A 6,464-nucleotide genomic window follows, 5' to 3' on the forward strand; every position below is an offset into this window, starting at 1 on the left:
ATTTTCGAAAAATAAAAAAAAAATTATAAAATCATAAAATCAAAAATATTTTTTGTGTTTCTTGTTTGAGTTTAGAGTCAAGTTTTAAGTTTGGTGTTAATTGCATCTTTTTAATTATTTTCGAAAATTTCATGCATTGCATTCTTCATGATCTTCAAGTTGTTCTTGGCCAGTCTTCTTGTTTGATCTTCATATTTTCTTGTTTTGTGTCTTTTCTTGTTTTTCATATGCATTCTTGAAACATTAATGTCTAAAGAATAAAAATTTTTTAAGTTTGGTGTCTTGCATGTTTTCTTTTCTTGAAAATTTTTCAAAAATAAGTTCTTGGTGTTCATCTTGACATTCAAAGTGTTCTTGGTGTTCATCTTGACATTCATAGTGTTCTTGCATGCATCACATGTTTTGATCCAAGATTTTCATGCATTGAGTCTTTTTTATGTTTTTCTCTTTCTTGATTAAAATTCAAAAATTAAAAAAATATCTTTCCCTTTTTCACTCATAAATTTTCGAAAATTTGAGTTGAGTTTTTCAAAACTTTTTAAAATTTAGTTGTTTCTTATGAGTCAAATCAAATTTTTAATTTAAAAATCTTATCTTTTTCAAATCTTTTTCAAAAATCAAATCTTTTTCATTTTTCTTCCATAATTTTCGAAAATTCCAAAATGATTTTCAAAAATCTTTTTCTTATTTTGTTTCATAATTTCAAATATTTACTAACAATTAATGTGATTGATTCAAAAAAATATTAAGTTTGTTACTTGCCTAGTAAGAAAGGTTCAATCTTTAAACTCTAGAATCATATCTTTTTAGTTTCTTGTTAGTCAAGTAATCAACTTTAATTTTCAAAATCAAATCTTTTTTAATTTCTTTTTCAAATCTTTTTCAAATTAAATTTCAATCTCATCTTTTTCAAAATTTAATTTCAAAATCTTTTCTAACTTTTTATCTTTTCAAATTTGATTTTCAAATCTTTTTCAATTAACCACTTTACTTTTTGTTTCAATCATATCTTTTTCAAAATTACCTAACTAATTTTCTCTCTCTAATTTTTGAAAATCCCTTCCCCCTTTTTCAAATTTCTTTTTTTTAATTAACTAATTGTTTTAAATTTTAATTTAATTTGATTTCAATTTTAATTTTCAAAATTTAAATTTTATGTTTAATTTAATTAATTTTCGAAATTCCCTCTCTCTCATCTCCTTCTAATTATTTATTTATTTAGTAACACTTCTCTTCATCTCAAAATTCGAACCCTTTCTTCCTCTTGGTGTTCGAATTTCTCTTCTTCTCTTCTTCTATTCTTATACTCACATACAGGAATCTCTATACTGTGACATAGAGGATTCCATATTTTCTTTTCTGTTTTCTTCCTTTTCATATGAGCAGGAACAAGGATAAGAACATTCTTGTTGAAGCTGATCCTGAACATGAAAGGACTCTAAAGAGGAAGCTAAGGGAAGCCAAAGCACAACTCTGGAGAAAATCTGACAGAAATTTTTGAAAAAGAAGAAAACATGGCCGAAAATAATAACAATGCAAGGAAGATGCTTGGTGACTTTACTGCACCAAATTCCAATTTACATGGAAGAAGCATCTCAATCCCTGCCATTGGAGCAAACAACTTTGAGCTTAAAGCTCAATTAGTTTCTCTGATGCAACAGAACTGCAAGTTTCACGGACTTCCATCAGAAGATCCTTTTCAGTTCTTAACTGAATTCTTGCAGATCTGTGATACTGTTAAGACCAATGGAGTTGATCCCGAGGTCTACAGGCTTATGCTTTTCCCATTTGCTGTAAGAGACAGAGTTAGAATATGGTTGGACTCTCAACCCAAGGATAGCCTGAACTCTTGGGATAAGCTGGTCACGGCTTTCTTAGGCAAGTTCTTTCCTCCTCAAAAGCTTAGCAAGCTTAAAGTGGATGTTCAAACCTTTAGACAGAAAGAAGGAGAATCCCTCTATGAAGCTTGGGAGAGATACAAGGAACTGACCAAAAAGTGTCCTTCTGACATGCTTTCAGAATGGACCATCCTGAATATATTCTATGATGGTCTTTCTGAATTATCTAAAATTTCATTGGACCATTCTGCAGGTGGATCCATTCACCTAAAGAAAACGCCTATAGAAGCTCAAGAACTCATTGACATGGTTGCAAATAACCAGTTCATGTATACTTCTGAAACGAATCCTGTGAGTAATGGGACGCCTATGAAGGGAGTTCTTGAAATTGATACTCTGAATGTCATATTGGCTCAGAATAAAATATTGACTCAGCAAGTCAATATGATTTCTCAGAGTCTTAATGGATTGAAGGAATCATCCAACAGTACTAAAGAGGCCTCTTCTGAAGAAGAAGCTTATGATCCTGAGAACCCTGCAATAGCAGAGGTGAATTACATGGGTGAACCCTATGGAAACACCTATAACCCCTCATCGAGAAATCATCCAAATTTCTCATGGAAGGATCAACAAAGCCTCAACAAGGATTTAACAATGGTGGAAGAAACAGGTTCAGCAACAGCAAGCCTCTTCCATCATCCACTCAGCAAAAGACAGAGAGTTCTGAGCAGAATCCATCTAGCTTAGCAAACATAGTCTCTGATCTATCTAAGGCCACTTTAAGTTTCATGAATGAAACAAGGTCCTCCATTAGGAAATTGGAGGCACAAGTGGGCCAGCTGAGTAAAAGGGTCACTGAAACCCCTCCTAGTACTCTCTCCAGCAATACAGAAGAGAATCCAAAAAGAGAGTGCAAGGTCATTGAATTAACCATCAATAAGGAGTTTCCCTCTGAGGAACCAAAGGAATCTGAGGCTCATCTAGAGACCATAGAGATTCCTCTGAACCTCCTTATGCCATTCATGAGCTCTGATGAGTATTCTTCCTCAGAAGAGAATGAAGAAGTTACTGAAGAGCAAGTTGCTAAGTACCTTGGTGCAATCATAAAGCTGAATGCCAAATTATTTGGTAATGAGACTTGGGAAAATGAACCTCCCTTGCTCATCAATGAACTAAGTGATCTGGATCAACTGAGATTGCCTCAGAAGAAACAGGATCCTGGAAAGTTCTTATCCTGGGGTCAGGGATAAACCTCATGCCACTCTCTGTAATGGAGAAACTGGGAATCTTTGAGGTGCAAGCTGCCAGAATCTCATTAGAGATGGCAGACAACTCAAGAAAATAGGCTTATGGACAAGTAGAGGACGTGCTAGTAAAGGTTAAAGGCCTTTACATCCCTGCTGATTTCATAATCCTAGACATTGAGAAGGATGAGGATGAATCCATCATCCTTGGAAGACCCTTCCTAGCCACAGCAAGAGTTGTGATTGATGTGGACAGAGGATAATTGATCCTTCAACTAAACGAGGACAACCTTGTGTTTAAAACTCAAGAATCTCCTTCTGTAACCATGGAGAGGAAGCATGAAAAGCTTCTCTCACTGCAGGTCAACCAAAGCCCCCACAGTCAAACTCTAAGTTTGGTGTTGGGAGGCCACAACCAAACTCTAAGTTTGGTGTTGAACCCCCACATTCAAACTCTAAGTTTGGTGTTGGGAGGTTCCAACCTTGCTCTGAACATATGTGAGGCTCCATGAGAGCTCACTGTCAAGCTATTGACATTAAAGAAGCGCTTGTTGGGAGGCTACCCAATGTTATCTAATTATATTTATTTATTGTTATTTTATGTTTTCTTTAGGTTGATGATCATGTGAAGTCACAAAAACTACTGAAAAATCAAAAACAGAATGAAAAACAACATTGAAAACAGCACACCCTGGAGGAGAAGCATGCTGGCGTTAAATGCCAGAAACAAGCATCTGTCTGGCATTTAACGCCAGAAACAAGCACCAAGCTGGCGTTTAACGCCAGAACCAAGCATCTACCTGGCGTTAAACGCCAGAAACAAGCTACATTTGGGCGTTTAACACCAGAAACAGGCAACAGTCTGGCGTTAAACGCCAGGATTGCACAGCAAGGGCATTTTACACGCCAAATTGGAGAAGGGATGTTAAGTCCTTGACCCCATTTGATCTGTGGACCTCACAGGATCCCCACATCTTCTTCTCTCTCCTCTTCACACCTTTTTATAACTTTCTTCCCCAAATACCCTTCACCAATCAACTCAATCACTCTTTCCCATCACCTCTTCACCACTCACATCCATCCTCTCTTCCCCAAAAACCCCACCTACCTTCAAAATTTAAAATATTTTCCCTCCCAAACCCAACCCTAATGGCCGAAACTTAACCCTCCCCCCACTCCTGTATAAACCCCTAATTCCTTCTTCATTTTCACACAACACAACCCTATCTTCACCCCTTGGCTGAAAATACCTCTCTCTCCCTCTCCTCCATTTCTCTTCTTCTACTACTTTCTTTCTTCTTTTGCTCGGGGACGAGCAAACATTTTAAGTTTGGTGTGGTAAAAGCATAGCTTTTTATTTTTCCATAACCATTAATGGCACTTAAGGCCAGAGAAACCTCTAGAAAGAGGAAAGGAAAGACAATTACTTCCACCTCTGAGTCATGGGAGATGGAGAGATTAATTTCAAAGGTCCATCAAGACCACTTCTATGAAGTTGTGGCCAAGAAGAAAGTGATCCCTGAAGTTCCTTTCAAGCTTAAAAAGAATGAGTATCCAGATCACTAGGAACCATGATCAAAGTGTGAACCCGAATCCAAAGCATTGGCTCACCATGGTTCGGGGGAAATACTTAGATTTCAGTCCAGAAAATGTAAGGCTGGCGTTCAACTTGCCAATTATGGAAGAGAACGCACGCCCCTACACAAGAAGGGTCAAATTTGATCAAAGGTTGGACCAGGTCCTCATAGACATATGTGAGGAAGGAGCTCAATGGAAAATTGACTCAAGAGGCAAGCCGGTTCAATTAAGAAGGCATGACCTCAAACTAGTGGCTAGGGGATGGCTAGAGTTCATTCAACGCTCAATCATTCCTACTAGTAACCGGTCTGAAGTTACTATAGACCAGGCCATCATGATCCATAGTATTATGATTAGAGAAGAGGTGGAAGTTCATGAGATTATACCTCAAGAACTCTACACGGTAGCTGACAAGTCCTCCACTTGGGCAAGGTTAGCCTTTCCTCACCTCATATGCCACCTCTGCAATTCGGCTGGAATTGACAAAGAGGGAGATATCCTCATTGAAGAGGATAAGCCCATCACTAAGAAAAGGATAGAGCAAATAAGAGATCATGGACCTCAACATGAGCATGAGGAGATTCCTCACCATGAAATCCCTGAGATGCCTCAGGGGATGCACTTTCCTCCACAGAATTATTGGGAACAAATCAACACTTCCCTAGGAGAATTAAGTTCCAACATGGGACAACTAAGGGTGGAGCATCAAGAGCACTCCATCATCCTCTATGAAATTAGAGAAGATCAAAGAGCTATGAGGGAGGAGCAACAAAGACAAGGAAGAGACATAGAGGAGCTAAAAAGCACCATTGTTTCTTCAAGAAGAGGAAGACGCCACCCTCACTAAGGTGCACTCATTCCTTAATCTCCTTGTTTATTTATTTTCCTGTTTTTTGATTTTTGAGCTTTATGTTTTATTTATGTTTGTGTCTTTACTATATGATCATTAGTGTCTAAGTGTCTATGCCTTAAAGTTATGAATATGAATCCATCACCTCTCTTAAATGAAAACTGTTTTAATTACAAAAGAACAAGAAGTACATGGTTTCGAATTCATCCTTGAAACTGGCCTAAGCGGCTAAACCAAGCTGTCCCTAACCATGTGCTTGTGGCGTGAAGGTGTCAAGTGAAAACTTGAGACTGAGCGGTTAAAGTCAAGGTCCAAAGCAAAAACAGAGTGTGCTTAAGAACCCTGGACACCTTTAATTGGGGACTTTATCAAAGCTGAGTCACAATCTGAAAAGGTTTACCCAGTTATGTGTCTGTGGCATTTATGTATCCGGTGGTAATACTGGAAAATAAAGTGCTTAGGGCCACGGCCAAGACTCATAAAGTAGCTGTGTTCAAGAATCAACATACTGAACTAGGAGAATCAATAACACTATCTGAACTCTGAGTTCCTATAGATGACAATCATTCTGAACCACAATGGATAAAGCGAGATGCCAAAATTATTCAAGAGGCGAAAACCGACAAGTCCCGCTCATCTGATTGGAGCAAAGTTTCATTGATATTTTGGAATTTATAGTATATTCTCTTCTTTTTATCCTATTTGATTTTTAGTTGTTTGGGGACAAGCAACAAATTAAGTTTGGTGTTGTGATGAGCGGATAATTTATACGCTTTTTGGCATTGTTTTTACATAGTTTTTAGTATGATTTAGCTAGTTTTTAATATATTTTTATTAGTTTTTAAATAAAATTTACATTTCTGAACTTTACTATGAGTTTGTGTATTTTTCTGTCATTTCAGGTAATTTCTGGCTGAAATTGAGGGACTTGAGCAAAAACCAGATTCAGAGGTT

At 37.2% G+C, this 6,464-nt stretch overlaps 1 non-coding gene across 1 annotated transcript; it reads right to left on the reverse strand.

Moving 5' to 3' along the window:
• Window positions 1–1,907: 1,907 nt before the first annotated feature.
• On the reverse strand, window positions 1,908–2,015 carry LOC148564688 (small nucleolar RNA R71). Its single transcript, XR_015885538.1, has one exon. It is a non-coding gene; the product is annotated as a small nucleolar RNA R71 (small nucleolar RNA).
• Window positions 2,016–6,464: the final 4,449 nt, after the last annotated feature.

The sequence above is a fragment of the Arachis ipaensis genome, chromosome B5 (assembly GCF_059453495.1).
Source record: "Arachis ipaensis isolate K30076 ecotype BB chromosome B5, ASM5945349v1, whole genome shotgun sequence".
NCBI lineage: Eukaryota > Viridiplantae > Streptophyta > Magnoliopsida > Fabales > Fabaceae > Arachis > Arachis ipaensis.